The 23,397-nt window shown below is 43.0% G+C and overlaps 1 protein-coding gene across 1 annotated transcript in view; it reads right to left on the minus strand.

The window, feature by feature from the left end:
• SPAG16 (sperm associated antigen 16) overlaps positions 1 to 23,397 on the minus strand; it is a 1,123,687-nt gene that overhangs the window by 961,236 nt on the left and 139,054 nt on the right. The window lies entirely within an intron of this gene.

The following is a 23,397-nucleotide window of genomic DNA, read 5'->3' on the forward strand; positions in this document are numbered from 1 at the left end:
GCGGTGTATGCTTCCTCCACTAAAGCACCTTCCTCCTCCTCCTCCTCCAACGCAACCTCTGTCTCGCAGTCAAGATGTGTCAGCAGCACGTCGCCAGCAGTCGGTGTCACGCGGCGTGGCAGCACAGCGGTGGGCAAGCGTCAGCAGGCCGTGCTGAAACTACTCAGCTTAGGAGAGAAGAGGCACACGGCCCACGAACTGCTGCAGGGTCTGACAGAGCAGACCGACCACTGGCTTGCGCCGCTGAGCCTCCAACCGGGCATGGTCGTGTGTGACAACGGCCGTAAGCTGGTGGCGGCTCTGCAGCCTCACGCACGTGCCATGCCTGGCCCATGTCTTTAATTTGGTGGTTCAGCGCTTTCTGAAAAGCTACCCCCACTTGTCATACCTGCTCGGAAAGCTGCGCCAGCTCTGCGCACATTTCCGCAAATCCCACACGCACGCTGCCACCCTGCGGACACTGCAACATAGGTTTAATCTGCCAGTGCACCGACTGCTGTGCGACGTGCCCACACAGTGGAACTCTACGCTCCACATGTTGGCCAGACTCTATGAGCAGCGTAGAGCTATAGTGGAATACCAACTCCAACTTGCGCGGCGCAGTGGGAGTCAGCCTCCTCAATTATTTACAGAAGAGTGGCCCTGGTTGGCAGCCATCTGCCAGGTCCTTGGAAAATTTGAGGAGTCTACCCAGGTGGTGAGCGGCGATGCTGCAATCATTAGCGTCACCATTCCTCTGCTATGCATCTTGAGAAGTTCCCTGCAAAGCATAAAGGCAGACGCTTTGCGCTCGGAAACAGAGCCGGGGGAAGACAGTATGTCGCTGGATAGTCAGAGCACCCTCCTGTCTATATCTCAGCGCGTTCAGGAGGAGGAGGAGGAGGAGCAGCATGAGGAGGATGAGGAGGAGGGGGAAGAGACAGCTTGGCCCACTGCTGACGGTACCCATGCTGCTTGCCTGTCATCCTTTCAGCGTGTATGGCCTGAGGAGGAGGAAGAGGAGGAGGAGGAGGATCCTGAAAGTGATCTTCCTAGTGAAGACAGCCATGTGTTGCGTACAGGTACCCTGGCACACATGGCTGACTTCATGTTAGGATGCCTTTCTCGTGACCCTCGCGTTACACGCATTCTGGCCACTACGGATTACTGGGTGTACACACTGCTCGATCCACGGTATAAGGAGAGCCTTTGCACTCTCATTCCCGAAGAGGAAAGGGGTTCGAGAATGATGCTATACCACAGGGCGCTGGTGGACAAACTGATGGTAAACTTCCCATCCAACAGCGCTAGTGGCAGAAGGCGCAGTTCCGAGGGCCAGGTAGCAGGGGAGGCGCAGAGATCAGGCAGCATGTACAGCGCAGGCAGGGGATCATTCTCCAAGGCCTTTGCCAGCTTTATGGCTCCCCAGCAAGACTGTCACCGCTCCCCAGTCAAGGCTGAGTCGGCGGGAGCACTGTAAAAGGATGGTGAGGGAGTACGTAGCCGATCGCACGACCGTCCTCCGTGACGCCTCTGCCCCCTACAACTACTGGGTGTCGAAGCTGGACACGTGGCCTGAACTCGCGCTGTATGCCCTGGAGGTGCTTGCTTGTCCTGCGGCTAGCGTCTTGTCAGAGAGTGTGTTTAGTGTGGCTGGGGGAATCATCACGGATAAGCGTACCCACCTGTCAACCGACAGTGCCGACAGGCTTACACTCATCAAGATGAACAAAGCCTGGATTTCCCCAGACTTCTCTTCTCCACCAGCGGACAGCAGCGATACGTAAGCAATATGTAGGCTGCACCCGCGGATGGAAGCTACGTTCTCTCTCACCATCCAAAACGGGGACATTTCTGCTTCATCAATCTGTGTCTAATATTCCTCCTCCTCCTCCTGCTCCTCCTCCTGAAACCTCACGTAATCACACTGAACGGGCAATTTTTCTTAGGGCAACAAGGCTCACTCATCTAATTTTTCTAAACAATTTTTATATGTTTCAATGCTCTTAAAAGCGTTGAAACTTTAACTTGAACCAATTTTTCGTTAAACTGGGCTGCCTCCAGGCCTAGTTACCACTTAAGCCACATTAACCAAAGCAATTAATGGGTTTCACCTGCCCTCTTGGTTGGCCATGGCCAATTTTTGGGATGTACATTAGTACTGTTGATACAGCAATTTTTGTGGGCCCTCGCCTACAGTGTAATCAAATGAATTTTTAGCCCACCTGCATTACAGCTGACGTTACATCCGCTGTGTTGGGCAATGCAATGGGATATTTTTGTGTATCGCCGGTGGGTTCCAGGGAGCCACCCATGCTGTAGGTGCACACGGAGTTTAACCTACATGTGTCCACTTGTAAAGAACCCCAGTCTGACTGGGGCATGCAGTGTGGGCCGAAGCCCACCTGTATTAAGCACAACATTACTACCTCAGCTGTGTTGGGCAATGCAATGGGATATTTTTATGTACCGCCGGTGGGTTCCAGGGAGCCACCCATGCTGTCGGTCCACAGGGACTTCACAATAGGGAGTTGTACCTGCCTGTGTCTATGAATTAAAAAGCCCGGTCTGACTGGGGCATGCAGACACCTTGACAGAATGAATAGTGTGTGGCACATAGGTTCCCCATTGCTATGCCCACGTGTGCAGCTCCTGATGGCGGTGGCACAGGATTATATTTCTCATTGCTTCTGTACAGCATTGTGGGCTATCCCCCCGCCTCTTTTAAAGAGGGTCGCTGCCTAGCCGTGCCAACCCTCTGCAGTGTGTGCCTGCGGTTCCTCTGGCAGACGCACTTATAAATAGACATGAGGGTGGCGTGGCATGAGGGCAGCTGAAGGCTGCGCAGGGACAATTTGGTGTGCGCTGTGGACACTGGGTCGTGCAGGGGGGGGGGGGGTTGGGCAGCATGTAACCCAGGAGAAGTGGCAGCGGAGTGTCATGCAGGCAGTGATTGTGCTTTGTTGGAGGTAGTGTGGTGCTTAGCTAAGGTATGCCATGCTAATGAGGGCTTTTCAGAAGTAAAAGTTGTTGGGAGGGGGGGGGGGGCCCACTCTTGCCGGTATTGTGGCTTAATAGTGGGACCTGTGAACTTGAGATGCAGCCCAACATGTAGCCCCTCGCCTGCCCTATCCGTTGCTGTGTCGTTCCCATCACTTTCTTGAATTGCCCAGATTTTCACACATGAAAACCTTAGCGAGCATCGGCGAAATACAAAAATGCTCGGGTCGCCCATTGACTTCAATGGGGTTCGTTACTCGAAACGAACCCTCGAGCATCGCGATAATTTCGTCCCGAGTAACGAGCACCCGAGCATTTTGGTGCTCGCTCATCTCTAAATACATCCCATTTTTTTCTTCTGTGCTGTTACAGTTTTTCACACCAGCAGCAAAATATATTCTGTGCAGAATACCTGTCCCCAAGTACAGACCATGTTTTGCATAGTCATAACACGTTCTTGCAGCTTCCCTCTGTGGTCCCCACTTTATCTTCTGTACTAGTATACAATTTTTGCATACCAGCAACAATATATCCTATGTTCAATCTCTCTCCCTCTTCCTTCTCATTCGTTGTTGATTTTATGTAGGCATAAAAATAATCAGATTCTCATTTGCACGTTGTTGCGTGTGAACAGCGATTGTTTAGGCGTTTACTTTCACCGATACAGTGAATGATTGAACAATATACAAACATAAGTCCGAACAAAATTGCAAAGGATTTATCTGCCTGTGTAAACAGTCTGTACGAGCGGACAAGTGAACTTTGTCGTTGTTCCCTCATACAAACGGTCTATCGCTTCCTGTAAAAGTAGCCTAAGCTAATCCTACATAATACATTATTAAACCATCGTTAAAGGGACACAGTGGAGAAGATGTACTATTACTGTGGGCCTATGCCTGCATTGTGTTATAGTATAGAGCAAAATTTGGTGCACAATGTCACTTTTCGTTTTATATAGTGGGTGTGCCAATTCACTGTCTAGCCTTGCAATAGATTAATGAAAATTTTAACTATTTTATTGTTGCAAATTATACCAACTTTGTCTTGGCATATAAATGAGCAAAAGGGTAGAGCGTTCAATATGGCTGAAGTGCTAGGTTTATAAAGCCCCCTTTGCCAAAATAATAAAATCTACCTAAAACACAAACAAAAGGTTAGACAGAGCAAACTAGGACTAGAATAGTATGTGTGTCCCACAATTCCTAGATCATCATCTGCAAACCAAAAGTACTGTCCTCATACATGGCATGCTATAGACGTACTGCAGAGCACCAACCAACAAACCAAGCAGTCAACATGTAAAAAAGCCTAAATAAATATATATATGCAATGTCTGCATAAGGGGTGGGGGCGAGGACTTCACAGAAGCTCACTGTTGCCCCGATAACAGTTCCCGTTGTTTTTAGACATGGTAACACAAATAAACATCATTCTCAGGGGTCATATTTAGCAAGGACCTTTGCACAGCCTCCCTTGCACCAACTGCTGCTGAAGCCCCTTCCTCCCTTCTCTCAGGGCCAGCCAGAAGTGCTTCTGTTAGCAGGGAGTTTGGTTTCTGTTTTTAGGCGTTTATCTGTTGTTACGACAATGCTTGCTGCTGCTGAATACTTGCTTGGGCCAACTGTTTTATGAGCTCCTCCATAGCAGCGGACGATGATTGCATGAACATGGCAGATTTTCCCACACGACATCAGCATGCTTGTAGTTTTTAATACTCAGGTGTTTTCATGCTGTTGCCCCTAGCAATTTGGCTTGCCCACATCCTCCACCATATGTAGCAATGTCTGCGTATGGGGTGGGATCGGCGACTTCACAGAAGCTCACTATTGGCCAAAAGCACACGGGCAGAAATTTTGGGGCGGGATTTCCCGCAGAATTTCCACCCATGCTCGCTGCCATAGGATTGCATTAGATAATGCAATCCTATGCAAACAGATGCGATTTGACTGCGTGAAAACCCACACGGTAAACAAGTTGTGACATGTCCTTTTTTTTGTGCGGGCCTCCGGAAGCCAGCACGTATCAGAGCGGGGAGACGCCGGGAGCAGGGGAGACGCAAGGGTCACTGCAGGGGCACAGCTCGCATCCCGCTGCAAGAATTCTCGCAGCGGGATCCGACCCGGCCGTCTGCAGGAGGCCTTAGCCCAGATAACAGTTCAAGTTGTTTTTATTTCTCTTTCCTGCAATAAACAATGTAACACAATGAACAGCAGCTGCTGGTGGTCCCTGAGCTTCAGGGCAAAACAGAACATACAATAAACTGTGCTTCGGCAAGGCGTCAGCTGTACCTTTGGTTCTCCTCACCCAAGGCTGGCTTGCAGCAAACAACGATCAGTGACTCCAGCAGTTGCACTCACTTGCAGGCTATGACCATGACTGCATGGCCTTGCAGTCTCATGTCCCAGTAATGAGCTCAGTGCTTTTAGCTGAGCTCACAGACCCACAAGGAAGCTCTGGACTGGATCCCTACCCCACCCTGGTTAAGTGTCTGGGTAAAATATACACCATATCCAGCACCGCCCCATATACACACACACACACACACACACACACATATACACACATACACGCACGCACACACACACACGACCCGAATTCCCAAAAAGTTGTGACATTGTGAAAAATTATAAAGGTGTAAAGAAACAAGCAATGCAATAATTTGGCAATCTATTATAACCATATTTTGTTCACAACTGAACATAGAACACACAGAAATTAATAGCAGCAACACATCTCCCAAAAATTGGGACAGGTCCATGTTTACCATTGTGCAGGATCCCCTCTTCTTTATACAACAGTCTGTAAAGTGTGGAGACTAGTTGCTGGAGTTTCTCAGGAGAGGAATGTTGTCCCCTCATTGGCGGATGTAGGATTCTAGCCGATCAACAGTTCTGGGTCGTCTTTGCTATATTTTTCATTTCATACTGTGCCAAAGGTTTTCTATTGGTGAAAGGTCTGGACTGCAGGCGGCCAGGTTAGCACCTAGATTCTTCTGTCTTCTGAAAATTCATGCTGTTGTGCTGGATGCAGTATGTGGCTTAGTACGGTCTTGCTAAACAATGCAAGGTCTTCTCTGAAAAAGACGTCTGGATGGGAGAATATGTTGATCTAAAACCCAATATACTTCTCAGCATTGATGGCACCTTTCAGGATGTGTAACCTGCCGATGCCATAGGCACTAGTGCAACGCCATACTATCAGACAAGCAGGTTTTTGAACGGTGTGCTGATAAGCTGGATAGTCCCTCTCCTCTTGAGTCCTTAGGACATGGCGTCTGAAGGTTCCAAAAAAGAATTTCAAGTTTTGATTCATCCGACCACATAACAGTTTTAAATTTTGCCTCAGTCTAATTTAAATTGGCTTTGGCCAAGAGAAGACGCTGGCGTTTCTGCACCGAGTTGATATTTGGCTGCTTCTTTGCATGATACAGCTTTAGGGTGCATTCAGATGACCGTATATCGCCTGGGTTTTCAGGCCCAGCCAATATACGGAGTCTCTCTGTGCAGGGAGAGGAGGCTGGAAGAGCCGGGAGCAGTGCTCTGAGCTCCCGCCCCCTCTCTGCCTCCTCTCCACCCCCCTGCACTATTTTCAATGAGGAGAGGCGGGGGCGGAGCTAATTCCCAGAACTTAGCTCCACCCTGTCTAGCCTCCTCTCATTGAAAATAGCGTAGAGGGGGTGGAGAGGAGGCAGAGAGGGGGCAGGAGCTCAGAGCACTGCTCTCAGCTCTTCCAGCCCCCTCCCCCTGAAGAGGGGGACACCGTATATCGGCCGGCGCGAATACCCAGCCGATATACGGTCGTCTGAATGCGCCCTTAACTTGCATTTCTGGATTGCAAAGTGAACGGTGTTCACAGACAATGATTTCTGGCAGTATTCCTAAGACCGTGGTTTACATTACAGAATTATGCCTATTTTTAATGCATTGACGCCTGAATGGCTTGTAGATCTCAAACATGCAATATTGACTGCTGGCCGTATTACTTTGTGGCTTTTACCCACTAGCATTTTTTTAACATTGCAATTTCGCTGTGTTTTTTTTTTTTTTACTGCATATGTCAATGGAACTTTCTAATGTTAAAATCGCATTGCACAAAAATCGCAGAAGCGCAAACTTGGGATTTTTCTGCGATGCGATTTTAACATTAGAAAGTCCCATTGACATTTGCAATAAAAAAAAAAAAATGCCATATCGCAGTGTTAAAAAAAACTCTAGTGGGTAAAAGCCCTTATCCAAGTAATTTCTCCAGATTCTCTGAATCTTTTTATGATATCGAAAAAAAAATTCTAAAATTGTTCCACAACTTTGTTCTACCAGATAGAATATACTAATCAATATTGCCAAGTCTCAGACTCATCAATATGTTATACCAATATCATTTCCATATTGAAGGAACAAATAGCACGCTCTTCTTGTATACAGATTACATATAGTCTAGATCCATTTGGTTAAGGGGGTTTTCTGGAATATTATAAAAATGACGAGCTTAAAGTAGTGTGAAATAAATTAAAAAGAAATATTCATCTATTCTAGCAGTTCCCCGTCCATCGCTGCAGTCCTGGTTACCACCTCTAACAACCCAGAAGAAGCAGGCAGTCATGTGCCATTCATTATGCATGTAACTGCTCAGCCAATCACAGTCTTTAGTGGGGATTCCTCCATGGCCACTGAATCCTGAGATTGGCTGAGCAGTGAAGTGCAGAACGAACAACATGTGACTGCCTGAAGCGTCTTCTGGGTTCTAAGTGCAAGTCCCTGAGCCACAGTGCTCGACGGGAAGACAAATCGGAATAGGTGAATAGTAGAGATGAGCGAGCACGCTTGGATAAAGCAGTTACTCGAGTAACTGCTTGCTGGTCTGAGCAGGCTCGGTCGGGTGGCAGGGGGGGAAAGTGAGAGATATCTCTCTCTCTCTCTCTCTCTCTACCCCCCGCTAACCCCCGACGCCCCCCGCTCAACCCCGAGCCTGCTCGGACCAGTAAGCAGTTACTCGAGAAGAGCGATGCTCGCTCGAGGAACTGCTTTATCCGAGCGTGCTCGCTCATCTCTAGTGAATAGCCATTTTTTTTACTTTAACACTTTTTAAAGCCTGCAAAAATTTCTTTTAATGTCCTGGAAAATTCCTTTACATTGCATGGGCTTCTTTCAAAAATGACCTCCCGATGCATTTGCATCTACTGTATTTGGATCAGGGTGACTGTAAATTTCCACATCAAAAGCTTAAGAAAGTGACTTGTGAACAGAAAATAGAAGGGCTAGGAAGTGATACATAGTTAGGAGTCCATCTGGCATCTCTCTAAGTCCCATGGTACCACTGCTATGACTGAAGTAAGGAAAGCGTACTCAAAGTGGCCCCCTTCTATTATGATAGGGGCAGATCATCCAGGAAGTCATCTACTGTTGCCTGAAGGGATTCAGGCACCAATCCGCATTGAGAGTCCCTGGAATAAGCACAGAACAACGGTTCCATGCACATATCATAGCAGAAGGAGCCCACTTGGAGTACACTTTCCTTACTTGTTTTAGCAGCAGTCCCACTTGGAAAGCGGATGTCTGCTTCTCACAAGCTACTCTTCAACTTTGTAATTGGATTTTACTCTCTCTTACAGGAGCCACAACATAAAATTTAAATCCATGTTTTGGGGCCACCAGGGGCCCATGCACCATATTATTATGTAGCGCCTTCCTATTCAAGTACACTACTGTTATTTCAATATAGGACACCAGTATTGAGATATAGCGCTGGATGAGGCTTTTTGACTGAACCCTATTTATGTTCTGATCATTAGAACATATGGGATAAACAACATTGATTTTCAAATAAAGGGTCCTGGAAACGTGTATATTTTCAAATTGAACATTTATTCCAACCACAGATATACGAGCCATTGTGCCATAGCCAGGTGTGATTATGTATCTGGCTCTTATAAAGGCTTGGTGCTCATAAGGAGCCGAGAGAAGCACATCTTACACCCTTCCATAGGATAACAGATAACTGCTCATTCTGGTAAACGATTGGAAGGTGTGTACGTATGCTGTTAGTAAAATCACTATATTTGTCACTATAAGGGGTGGAAAACTTCATACTATGATTATTATCAGAGGAGTGAATGCTATGTAGATGATATATAGTTCTGGTTTTGACTTTGGAACCCTTGTAAGGTGGACACCAAAGTGATGTCTGTTTCGCTAATGTAAGTGAATGGTTCGGTTCCAGTCGGATGTTCTATCATAGGTTGGTTTTTGCGCAGCTGTGATGGATCCCCCTGACATAAACATTGTATAAAAAAACTGCTGTGTGAACGCTCACTTACTAAGCAGCTTTTCATTCTGGGTCATACTCAATGACGCTCATGTCTCCTTCTGGGCATACAAACAAGGGTTGTGTACTCGACATAACCCCTCTAAGTAAAAGGAAACACTCCGGTTGAATCTAATGCTTTATTGTAGATACATGAACATGACAATAAAGTAGTCACACAGCCTAAGAGGTGTCATAATCTGATAAAATTTACTGTCTGAACTTTCGTTTCATGATAGACAATGAATATTTTCTCAATAAAAGGAGTGAAATGCAACGTTGAACATGAAATTTATGACACTCTGACAAGTACTCATTTCTAGCTCAGGTATATTTACATATCATGCAATTCCTGGAAAAAATAAAAACTCTACAACGGTCTAAGTTAACCATTCTGCCACCTGATCCCATGACCAGAAACCGCATTTTAAAGGAAACCTGTAAGGAGCTTTGTGATACCTTAAGCATGGGCGGTATGAAATCTGGACAAACGCACATTACAGAGAGATATGTCTTACTCTGAAACATTCTGGCATTTCAGGGAAAACCTATTTAAAAAGTAGTCGGAAATGGTAAGAAGAGTCACTGGGCGACTCTCTGCCCTATAAGTAGTGTTACTCTACTGTAGCCGAGCACAAGGGTTAGAAACTAGCAGGAACACAGCTGCCATGATAACTAGTACCCATTTCTGGCTATGTCTTTAAGGAAACAAGTGACGTCCCCGTAGCACCATAAACTAAATAAAGATGCTGTTAGGAGAAATGACCGGGAGTTGGGTGAAGTATCCAGCAATGTCCACCTCTGAAGATCGCATTGGTATGAAAATCGATCAGTCTCTTGCATGTGCTGTCCTATATACGTTTATGGCAGAGTGCGCCACAACCAACATCAGAAGAGGACATTTCTGGATTGTAGGAGCGGGCAAGTATTAAAATGACCTCACTTGGTTCCCCATCATGTCTTCTAATAGCAGCATAACTTCGTTTATGGTGCTGTAGGAAGCTGACAGGTTCCCTTTAACCCGTTTAGTGGCACGCCCGGAAAATCTCTGAGGCTTGCTGCACTGACCATGCAGTTAAACCCCTGAAGATTTCCGTGGACAGCTCTAGTGCTGAAATGCTGGCCAGTACACACAGTTATTGTGCCACTACACACATTTGCCACTTTGAATTACCTCAGGAAAATCTCTGGGGCTTGCTGTGCTGACATGGTAATAATAAACCTGCCACTGAAGGGGTTAAACTAGGTCTTCTTTGAAATGCCACAATGTTTCAGAGTATAACATACCTCTCTACAATGTGCGTGTCTGTCCGAATTTCATTTTCCTCATAGTTTGGGCAGCACGAAGCTCATAGCTCCCCTTTTTATGATTTGCCTAAGACTAACCAAAACAGCAACCAGCTAGCCAAATAAAGCCTGAATCATAAATATATCATTTCAAAAATCCAAAAATGAAAGAAAAAGAACAAATGACCAGAATCATTCAATATTTTCTTCTGAAATAATTAATTTGTCCATGTTGAGTGGATTATAGGCATTTACTTTGGTATGTGATATTACAGATTAAACTTCTGTCTAAATTAGTCTCCCCCCCCCCCCCCCCCGAAACAGGACAAGTTGTATTCATGGTTTGGTTCCGATACTGCAATATCAGTAGCAACAAAAACACGGTCAACAGTTTTACGTAAAACAGACTGAAATCCTTGCAACCTGCACCTCAAAAACATCGCAAGAATCTGCCCTTTTCTCACTGTAGACACATTAAAAACACTGTTGCCCTCATCCACTCTCAGCTCGATTATTGCAATTTACTGCTAACCAGCTTTACCCACACCAATCCATCCTGAATGCAGCAGCCAGGCTCATTTTCCTGTCCAGCCACTACTTGGATGCCTCTGCCCTGTGCCAGTCACTGCACTGGCTGCCCGTCAAATAAAGACAATTTAAATTCTCCACCCTCATCTACAAAGCTCTCCACAGCACTCTGCCGCCCTACTTTATTCCCTCTTCTCAATTCACAACCTAGCCCAGGCTCTCTGCTCTGTTAAAGACCAAGTGCCCCTTTAATTCAAACCTCTCAATTCCTCCTCCAAGACTTCTCCAGAGCAGCACCAGTCCTCTGGAACGTGCTACCAAAAGCTATCTGGGCAATCACTGACACACAAAATTTTAGGCGTGCTCTAAAAACGCACCTCTTCAGGGAGGCATACCATATCCCCTAAACCAAACCTTCTGTACTCTGCCCAACATGCTCCCTGTCCTACAGACTGCAATCCCTGCAAGCTGCAATCAACCGCCCCCGGTAGTCACACCGATTCAGCCACCACATGGCTTAAGTCTGACTATTGTCTATGTGTATAGCATCCCTCACTCTCCACCTCGCCATACCGTGCACGCCCCTTTACCTTCTGTATCACCCCATTACTTGTAGTATGTAAGCTCGTTGGAGCAGGACCCTCACTCCTGTTTCCATCAATTAGTTACTTCATGTAACCGTGGTCTTGCTTTTATTCCCCGTGTCTTGTAAGCGCTGTGGAATATGTTGGTGCTATATAAATAAAGATTATTATTACTACTCAACGCGGTATACCACAATGCACTACGCTACTTATGTAGTGTGCTTTTCTAATAGTAGAGCACCATGACACACTAACCGAACAACATGTTCTCTGTACTGTTGGCTTTTGCTGATGAGTAGTGGTACAGAGGAGTAGCCCCACACTGATTAACACACACTGATGACCTATTCTAAAGGAAAGGCCATCAATGTTTAAGTACAGGAGAATCATTTTAAAGGACATTGGCAGGTCGAATTATAGACTTCTCCTGTCCTGCTTAAAACATCATATTATACTTGGTTTCATGCACTTAGCAGAAAACTTCTGACATGCACTAAAAGCATTCATAACAGGACCCTTGTCCATAATGCTCAAACATAGCTTGCAACGTTTTACTTTTTGTTTCGGTGCCCTCTGACAGTTGGAATCAGACATGGTAGCATTACAAAGACACTACATTAGAAGAGGCCCTACTTATTCTCCATCAAAGCAAAGAACTGCATTATAAGGAACCTCATAGCACTGAAGTAAATTACAGGTAATGGAATCAGATAATCATTACATTGCTGTTCAATGAACTGGAAATGCGCATTCCAAAGAATACTCAACAAAACTCATCTCTCCTGAAGCCTCAATTTGCTTATCTATCTAGTGAGGAAGAGAGCCCATTTGTTTTGTCAATTTCCCACCAAAGCACAGAAACTTGATGTGCTTCATTTTCTCGGTTATTTATATATAGATTTAGTTTAAAAAAAAAATCTCCTTCGATTCTTTGGGGGAAATCTGGTAATCAGTAGTTTGTAGGACATTTTGTTTTAAACTAAGCCGATGCAAAGAAAAAATCCCCATCACTGAACACTTCATCCTCTATTAGAGTTACACAGAATTGCCTGCTTGCCCGAATGATAGAACTAGTACTTTAGCAAGGTCAAAGATAGGAATAATGAAAGCCACATATGCTGGAAGGACCGAAGTGCTCTCAAAAACTCTTAATCAACCTTATATTGGAGAGTTTCTATTCCATACTGAAGACATTCCTCTCACCAGTCATTACACAGAAATACTGAATCCAAAAAGAAAAGCTTTTGCTGATCTGTTCATTACCTCTAGAGACTACCAAGGACATGCCAAGGGTTAGACTCAATTTTACCTTGTCACAAAAATGTGCATTAATTAAGACTAATTCGAAGAGTTAGACAAAGTGATACATGGCAAGAATTTGCAGTTTTCTAGACTACTAATAGTAAAAGTTACTGCGGGCTATGACAGCAAGGTATCAAAACACACATTGTGCATGGTATCCAAACACACATTCGCTCATGCTTACACTTGTGCCCACCACCTAAAGCACCTACAATAGTAGAAGCAGAAACCAAAAATGGCAGCAGCACAGAAAATAAATTTACTATCAGAGGTATACATACCTATAATCAATAGTGTAACCACATTAAATAATGCAAGGTTCTTGGTATATAATTTGATCAAATTACATTGGCCCATCTACCAAGGTCCAGGTGATCAAGCTTTCAGATGGGTCCTAACGCTAAAACTAGGCGGTATAATCTCAACCTGGAAAAGCTGAGTTCCTACCTCTCAAAATGCTCCTCTCTTGGGACTAGGCCTACAAATAAAACCAGGGAAGGTAGGATACCAATAAGATGCTCCAGTAGGAGGGACAGAAGGTAAATGGGCGGCAGGTGTGCACGACCAAGGGAAGGCAGCCATAACTTCACAATATTTGTATAAGAAAGGTCAGCACTACCCAATGGAAATATATCCCAATAGAAATGTATAGGTGCACGTTAACGATAGGATCTGGACCATGAAAGAATGGAGAAAGATGGGCTGGTGTGATAAGTCACTTTTTTTTTTTTTACATCATGAGGAAGGCCGATTGTCGATTACCTGTGAAACAGATGGCACAAAAATGGAATATGAAAGAAGGCAAGCTGTTGGAGGCAAATTGACTCTGGATAATGTTCTAATGCGAAACCTTGTGTCCTGGTATTCAAGTGAAAGTTATCTTGACGTGCTTAAACAAATATTTTTGCATATCGATTGAACCGTTCTTGGCAGTGGTATTCTCTCATGGAAGTGGCCTGCAGGATAATGCACCCTGCCACACTGCAAAAACTGCCCAAGAATGGTTCGAGGACCATGACAAAGAGTTCAAGCTGTTAAATTGGCCTCCAAATTCTCCAGACTTCAATCTGAATGAGCATCTGTGCGATGTGACAAAACTGTTGGCAGTACGACCTAAAGCAGGTGGTTTTAGACATTGAATGTCATACTTCTCAAGTGAAAACAAAAGGTTGTACCAGCAGCACCGCCAGAAACCCCCCTCTGTGTAGGACCGTAGAAATGCAGCAGTCAATAGAGTCAATTCCAGCCACTTCTGGCTAATCATTTTGTTAAAGTTTTTGCGAGCCAGGTACGTAGGCGCATCTGTGAAGTGAGATTGGCTGAGTTGAGCAGATGTGGTAAAAGGAATAATAATCTCAATAGACTTGAGAAAGATGTATTGAAAACAATGTCAAACAGATCGATTGTAATTACGGTAAACCTGCCGATAAAGGTGGCGGAGCATTGTTATAATGGATACTATATTTTATAGTGGTGAGGTTCATAGGCAGCTGGGTGAGGTAGAGGTGTATGAAAAATTGCACTTAAACAGTACCCCTAAATTCCAGTCCCAACTATGCATCATGCTGAATAATGCTTTGGTTAGGGCTATCATAGACAACGCCCTTCTTACATTTTTGGACGTCCAACATCCTGTCACACCAACACTGTATGTTCTACGAAAAATACATAAAAGTCTTCAAAATCCACGAGGTAGCCCTATAATGTTGGGGCGTGGCTCCCCATTCAGCAATGTGGCTCAGTTTTTGGGTAAAATGCTGAGAAAATTTGCTAAGGGAGCAAGTTCATATGTCAGGGACACTACAGACTTTTCATACAAAATTTCCTCTTTGACAGTAACCGATTCTACAATCTCTTCCTCCTTTGATTTAACTGCACTATACACCTCAATTAACATGTGATATAACATACGTATACATGTACCCTTACTGTGGCATTTGTTGCACTCTATAGCAGAGGTCCCCAACTCCAGTCCTCAGGGACCGCCAACAGGCCATGTTTTCAGGATTTCCTCTGTATTGCACAGATGATGTAATTATTGTCGGTGCCTCAGACATTGCCTCAGGTGTTCTTACCATAGGATATCCTGAAAACATGACCTGTTGGTGGTCCCGGAGGACTGGAGCTGGGGACCTCTGCTCTATAGGATTTAAAAATTGATTGAGGGTCACATGGATTCCACTCACACTATCAGATTATTGAAGATTATAGTTGCCATTGTCTATACCTTGTAATAGCTATATATTGCGCAGTCCTTTGATTTGCAGCATTGAAATTTTCTAATACTGGCTATATGATTGGTTTTAATACCATTATCCATTCTGTGGATCTTGTACATTGCAAATCTTATATGATGTGTGCTTGTCATAGGTGGTTATGTATAGCATGATATCAGGTTACTCTACCGGGAATCATGCGCTTGCGCAGTACGGCGCTGTGCACTCTCTGTAGTAACTATCGCAAGCCTTGGATTTTCCATGCATTTTGTGGATTTTCCACATTTATGTATGTAGAACAGATTCTACGATCCCTTCCTCCTCTGATGTAACTGCACTATATATCTCAATTAACCATACAAGAGGTATTGAGGTTGTTTGTAGATTATTTGGATATGCCCTCAGATTGTGGTTTCTGTGCCCTGTCGCTGTTGGAGTACATCCTCTCAAATAACTATTTTGTCTTTGGGGGGCGGGGGGGGGGACACCTCCGACAGCAACAGGGTACAGCCATGGGCTCCAATGTAGAGCCCACTTACCCAAACATATATGCGCAGATGTGAAGAGAATTTTGTTTATACCTCTCCATACTGGAAGAGGAACAAAATCATATGCTGATGACGCGACATTGATGACATCTTCATGCTGTGGGGGGCTACGATGTGGAGCTTTGTGAATTTCATAAGGTCCTAAATGGTATCTATCCAGAGCTTCAGTTCACTTTAACATGCTCTGATATGGAGGTCCAATTTTTGGACGTCCTGGTCACTAAAGAATCTAAAACTACAAACGGACTTGTTTGTTAAACCAACAGATTGCAACAGCCTTCTGTTGTATGACAGCTTTCATCCAACTCCAATGAAACATTCCCTACCTTGGAGTCAGTTATTACACGTTCGACGTATAACACATGACGATCAGGTTGATTTAAGAGTTGAAAAAATGTGCAATATATTTTTGAAGAGGGGATACCTGGAACCCCTATTGAAAGAAGCGGCTACTAAAGTGAGTTTTTTTAAAAAATGAACATTTTAGACACCCTCTACGTAGTAATAAATATCAGATCAAGGGGAGATACTCCTGTGCTTCATCATTCGTTGTATACTTAATCACGTGCCCATGTGGTCTGGGGTACATTGGCGAGACCATCATGGAGGCCAGATCGCTCATGATGAAGAACAAAAGTACCATTAGAACCAGGAACATGGAATTGCCTGTATCAAAATATTTAATTGAATGCAAGCATGCCAGCAGTCCGTTTAAATTTAGAATAATAGACCACGTCCTGGTGTTGCCTAGGGGTGGGGATCGTGGTCTACAACTCAATAAAAAAAGAACTTAAATGGATTTTTGAACTTGACACAATGTCACCAAAAGGCCTAAATTTGGAGTACCAGTATATGCCTCATATTTGATTGATGGGTTCTGTAGGAGTTATGCGTCTGAGTAGGGGATATGTGCTAATTGTTTTAATATAAATTTATCTTATATCTTTGTTTTTCTATGTTTTTAGGATGGAATTCTGTAAAGCCAGTGGCAATCTCCATCCATCCTTCTTGCTTAGCCGACGCATATGTCTGACACTGCTTTATACTTCAATGTGATCTCAATAAAATACATTGCATTCATGTGACCTTATTTCCTGTCTCTTGATCCATTACATAAACATGCTGCAGTGTAATATTTTTGATTGCTCTGTTAGGGATGGCTCTATATGTCAAAATGGGTTGTTTATCGCATACATATAGTCTGGATGGGCTCCAATTCTTATGATTTGGTCTAAATGGTATATCCACTTGACCTGCGCCAATGTCCTGTGGAAAGAGCAATGAGCAATAAACCACTATGTGGAATATTGTAGCTTTTGTCTAATATAAAGAACTGCACATTGTTTATTTGCACATACCAATTTAGGGCCTCAATTACAGATTGATATATACATAGGAGAGAGAACACCACCTCCCATTTACATCAGTGTTATATCCCTGGATAGCAGACACTGACTGAAGCCTCCCGACCAGCCTTGATGGCTAAATAGCAGCCGGAGTATGACATGTGTTGCTATAGTAACTGTGATGGATGTATTAAATTATGCCCAATCACAGGATTATATTTCTAATAAAGAATTGCAGATTTGATTGCATATGTATACCTTCATGGTGGTATAGGCTGTAGGCTATGTGATATAACATACATATACCCTTACTGTGGCGTTTGTTGTGCTCTATATGATATAAAAATGTATTGCGGGTCACACACATTTCACTCACACTATCCGATTATTGAAGATTATAGTTGCCACTGTCTATACCTTGTAATAGCTATATACTATGCGGGATATAGCCCCTCTGGTCCTTTGATATGCAGTATTGGAATTTCCTAATACTGGCTATGTGATTGGCTTTAATACCATTATCCGTTTGGTGGATCTTGTATATTGCAGGTCTTATATGATATGTGTTTGGCATTGATGGTTATGTATAGCATGATATCAGGTTACTCTACCGGGAATCATGCGCTTGCACAGTACGGCGCTGTGCACTCTCTGTTGTAACTATCGCGAGCTTTGGATTTTCCACACATGCGCATGGTGTAGGTCACCGCGCATTGGATACGTGAGACACCGCTTCACACCGGATGCGATGTGATGTGGCCCTGGCCGCGCTATTTATGTATGTATAATATAAGTTATTGTACCATATTTTTATCTGGTTTATGGTTAGTTGCGACACTTGTTACATGTGATGGGTGTAAATTGAAATTGGGTTAATCTGATTGGTGTTTCAATTAAGCCCTTTGGCAATATACATGGTACTGATGATTAAATTAATTGACAAATTAGTTAACTTAAGGGCTAATGCCCACAGATATGTTCCCCCGCGGCAGAATAACGCAGCTATTAGGTTTTATTGAACCTAATAGCTCAGTCCTTACATGCGGGATTCTGTCACGGATTTATACTGTGGGAAAAAAATTGCGGCATGTTCTATTTTACCGCGATTTTCCTCGGCGGGAGGTCTCCATTAATATAGTATTAATGGAGACCGAGGAAAAACATGGTAAAAAGTGCATTTTTCTGTGATCGCCAGTGAGGACTTTTTTATTTATTCCAGCGGCGTAAAACCACGGGCATATCCCGCCCCATCCATGGGCATGAGTTTTAAGGGTAGATTTATTTGTAGCAGAATCGGTGTGGATTTTCCACTGCAGAAAATCTGCACCAAAATCCACTTCAAATTCTGCACTTCAAAACTGATGCAGATTTCAACGTGGATCCGCAAGATACTTCAACCCTACATTGAAAAACGTTAAAAATTGCATCAAAATCCACATAACTCTATTTGCAAAATCTTCATACCAAAATATGTTAAAGATTTTGGTTTGAATCCACACCAAAATCCGCTACATGTAAACATACCTTGATACACGTAATTTAAAATAAAAATGATCCTACACTATACAAATACGTGTACTAACTAAATAGCATAGCTGATTGTAACAGATGGGGTTAATTTCTCTCTCCTCCGATCTCACACGGATATTAGAGATGCTGTTAAAGCACTGACATGCCAGGGAAATTTGAACTTTTCTGGCGAGCGCTGTGATCAGTTGTCACTGATGACATCATCAGGGCCTGAACCAATAAGGTACGATCACAGCACCAAAAACACAAGCTGCTAGTAACAGTCTGTTTGGGTGTTTTTCCCACTGTGGTTGGCAACAATCATCCGCTAACAGCAGAACTTACATTTATGTCCCTGCTGCACAAAGCTCAGGCAGCAGCAACGCAACTTTACAGAAGGGAGTCGCAAAGGGATTACACATTAAACACATCTCGAGGCGTCTACGCTCTTAAAAATAAATCTATGCCAGCTAGGAGCTGGAGCAGATTTTTAGAATATTTTATGTCAGCTTTCAACAAGCCACACCCCCTTTTCTTAAAAATGTTTACACAGTTGCTATTTTTTTTTTTTGTACAAACAAGACTTGCGCCAAAATCTTTTTTTACTCCAATTTAGCTTTTTGGCCCAGTCATTGCCATTCTTGTCCATGGGCTAGGTTTAGTTTTGCAGCTTAGGCTCATTCAGAAGCACAACATTTTTGGTCTACATTGATAATATCAAACATTAAACAGCTGCGTGTCCACAAGTGTGCATGGCTCTGGGATACATAGTTTCGGATTCTCAATTGGATCAATAGTTTTAAAGATATTTTTTTCAACAATATCAGTGCATATTAAATTTACATATAAAGCTACGCGAGAACTGAAGCCGATTATTAGACTTCTGGCACTTCTGCTTCCAACACTGGGGTTGTATGTAAGTGTAACAGCTGCTTCAGCTTCTATTGATTTCAATGGGTGTGATGCCAGCTAAGGCACTTCTGATGCCATCCCATATGGCGACGTCCAGACCTACTGCACTGACGTGCTCATCGCTGAGGATCCCAAGCGTGGGGGCCCTGTCGATTAATGATTGATGACCTATCCTGAGGATAGGTCATCAATAGTTTTTGCATGGAAAGTCCCTTTAAGAAAAGTTTATTTAAAATAAAGTTACAAAGCAAAAATAAGTGTTAGAGATTCACGCTTCATTGTATAGTAGATTTGTCTCTGTTCTTCACCCAGGCCGTTTCCAGCCAAGTACACTAGTTCCTCTAGCAGCCTTTTTCAATCTGTGGAAAGCAGACCATTTCCACTGACGTAGTTGCATTCATTGGCTTACATGTAACCCTGTGCTATGGGACACTATGCTTCTTCCACTGAAACATGTTGCAGAATTACCATGTTCTCCGTTGAAACTTAATGTTTAGCCCTGGAAGAAGTGTTCTATTCATTGATTAAGCAGTGATGTGACAAACGTCCTTAGATCTTTTGAATGAAGCTATGAAGTGGCTTAGTGTGTTGGAGGTTCTACTACCCCATTACAAAAGTGAGATTGCATTACGGTCTGGCACTTCAGTGCATCTACATGGTCTACCTTGAGCACTGCCATATATAGTCTTATATTCCTTACGGAGACCCATCTGTTTGTGACCAAGACCTTCAGGCTTTTTGGTATTAGATCCATGCCTCCTGGTGTGGCTGTGCTTCTGAATGGGGCAAGATCTTCCTAATGTTACAGTCTCATTGATTTATGGTTACTCAAGGACGTTAGGTGTGTCTGTGTGCCCCATGCCAGATGAGTCTGTTTCTTTTGTCCTTCAAACATTATATTGCATTATTGAAGCGCTGCCATTTCTTTGATATTATGAGTTCCAACAAGTCTTCTTTAATACAGTATACACCTACTGTCTCATACACCTGTGTTACACTAAACCCTAATGACTCCAGAAAATAGTATTATTTTGATCTTCGTTGCCTTTCAAAAGGTTTTTTTTTCAAAAAAGCGACAAATCAGAAGGTCCCCATTGAATCAGAAACACTAAAAAGAAGCTAATCTAAAATCAATGTATCTTTGATCTCTCCAAGTAACGGCTTTGATCAGTCCTAGTTAGTGAAGATATCCCCAAAAGGTAGAAGGAACCTTTAATCCAATGAATTTGCCGTTACAATAGTACGGCAGTCACAAAATAGCATTTTTAAAAATCTGTATTTCAAACTCTCATCTAATGAATGGCAGACATCCTAAATAATCCTGGTAAATTTCCTTTTAATCAGTGTCTCTTTAAAACTACCAAACGATATTCCACTGAGCACAGAATGAAACATGCCTGATCAGTGAAAAACACTTTCATCCCAGGCAACGCCATCAATCACAATGACAAATCTTTTCGGCCTCCTCTCCTCTTTTTCTTAGAAAATTACACAGAAGTATGTTCTCTTCAACGAGCTCTGATATAATCACACCTACACCGCTATCTTTTGTGAGAAGGAAATTGTTCGTCACCTAATTGGATTGCACCTGGCACGCTCGCCATGGATATTTCAGAATGCCCAAAGCAGGTGCTGTGGTATTATTTAAAGAAATGTAATGAAACACTTATACAGGTATTTTCCTACAGGCATCTTATCTCATCCTGTGTAAGCAGAACATCACACAGTGTGCTGTGTTACACAAAGCGGCAGCAAATGACAGACAAAAGTCATTCAAAAGTCAAAGACTATTCAAGTGGAGTTGCCAAACTCTAGCAGGTAAATCAATAAGAAAATAATGGAAGTTAGGGAAACAAAATCCCAAAAGGATATAGACCGTTTAAGTGGGAAAGCAAGAAAGAACAAAAAGGGAGCAGCACGCTGACAAGTCAGTGTTGAAACATGGGCTGTAAAAAAAAAAAAAAAGGAAAAGGACTCGGAGAATTTAATGACAAATTGATTAGGAGATACTCTAGCATGTTTAGGAATGTTTGAGCAACTCAGGAAAAATTGAGCTTGTGGTGTACAACACCCTAGCTATTAATAAGATTTCAGCCATCCTTTCTCATAGGCACTTGGGATATGATATGAACTACTATATCATGGTGTTTATGGTGAACAGTGTAGCATTCTCAATGCTTCACCTCGTCTGCCCTGTGCTTACCTTCTTCTCTACTTCATGGACTCTTACATCCACTGCATCTACCGAAAATAAGACAGTGTCTTATATTAATTTTTGCTCCAATAGATTGTACTTTTTTACATGTACAGTTGCCTGGACACTATTTATATTGTCCTTTTTTATTAACTGTAAATAGGGCTTAATTTTGAAGTGGGGCTTATACTTTAAGCATCCTCAAAAATACTGAAAAAGCATGCTGCATCCTCAAAAATCTAGAAAAATCCTGCTATGTCTTATTTTCAAGGAAACAGGGTAGTAGACCAATCCACAAAGCTAACGTGTTTCTGTAATACATAAAGTACAGCAGCTCATCTACCTGGGCTTTAAATTGAGAGCCCACACACAGCAGATACATTTGTATAAGTACTGTAATTAAGCAATTAAACCATAAGTTGTTTTTTTAAGAGCGTGCTGGGAGGATTACAGTCTACTTTCTCTCTATTTTATGCTATATCCCCCACTGCAGACTTTCTGAAGTAGAATTGGAAGCTAAGAAATTGCAATAAAATTTAGAGAAATGTCAATTATGTTAATTCATGCTGTGGAATTCACCCTTTACAATACAAAGGGTAAGTCTGCAGCAAATATGCAGCATTATGACACCAAAATCCACACCATTTGGTGTGGATTTTCCCTGCAGATCCAACTCCTGTGGCAGCACACTTAATAACGTTGTCTGACTTTTCAATGTGACCAGCACTGCCACTCTAGGTCTTTAGATGTGATGTATTGTTTACAGGCTGCAGCATCCTATATAAGGGACGTCATAGGCTGCTGCAGCCAATGACAAAGCTCAGTGATTGATCACAGAGTTCTGTGATTGGCTGCAGCAACCTGCGAGTCCCATACACAGGCTGCTGCAGCCTGTAAATGTTACGTCATGATGGAGACCCGGAGCAGTGGTGATGGACACAGTGGAGAGGCGGGAGAGGTGAGTATAAGCAGATTTGTTATTTTTACACATGAGAAGCCTGGTGAGATCAAAATCGAATAAGTCGAACAACCCCTTTAAAGAAAAAATTGTATTACTCTGAGTTTAAACCTTGTTTTTTCACCAAGATATTACATTGTTATTACATTTAAAATTAGTGCTGCGACATTATGTCCCATTAAAATAGTCACTAGATGTGTATCAATGAGCAGCGTTTAGTAAGAGCGCTGTATGTAATAAAAGAACTGAAATATTAATGAACCTTCCCGTTTTCCTTGCAGCAACCTATTAAAAAAGAGAGAAATCAGTGTGCATCAACACTTTTATTGAAATTTTGCTGTAATCACTTCATTAAAATTATTGCTGTGTGTTTCTTTTCTGAAAGTCCAACCCGATCCATAAAAGTCCTGTAACTTTGTACAATGCGACGCCGTCAGCTGGGAGATACAAGAGAACTCACTCCGCTCACAGAAGGCAATGATGTATGGTTGATTTCGTTTTTCAAAGAAACAAAATTACATATTGATTATCCTAAAAAGATTACAATCTATTCATAACCATTACTAAAACGTAATACGTTTTGGCCCTAGATTCACAAAACCAGTCGATAATTGGGTAATTAATCCTATAGCGATACTTCACAGCCACGTGAGAAGCTGCAATTTATGTTTCCATTCTTATATAATAGATCCCAGAGGAGACGTACGGCAAGAAATATCGATCTGTTCGCGGTT

This window comes from Eleutherodactylus coqui, chromosome 8 (genome assembly GCF_035609145.1).
Source record: "Eleutherodactylus coqui strain aEleCoq1 chromosome 8, aEleCoq1.hap1, whole genome shotgun sequence".
In the NCBI taxonomy this organism is placed as follows: domain Eukaryota; kingdom Metazoa; phylum Chordata; class Amphibia; order Anura; family Eleutherodactylidae; genus Eleutherodactylus; species Eleutherodactylus coqui.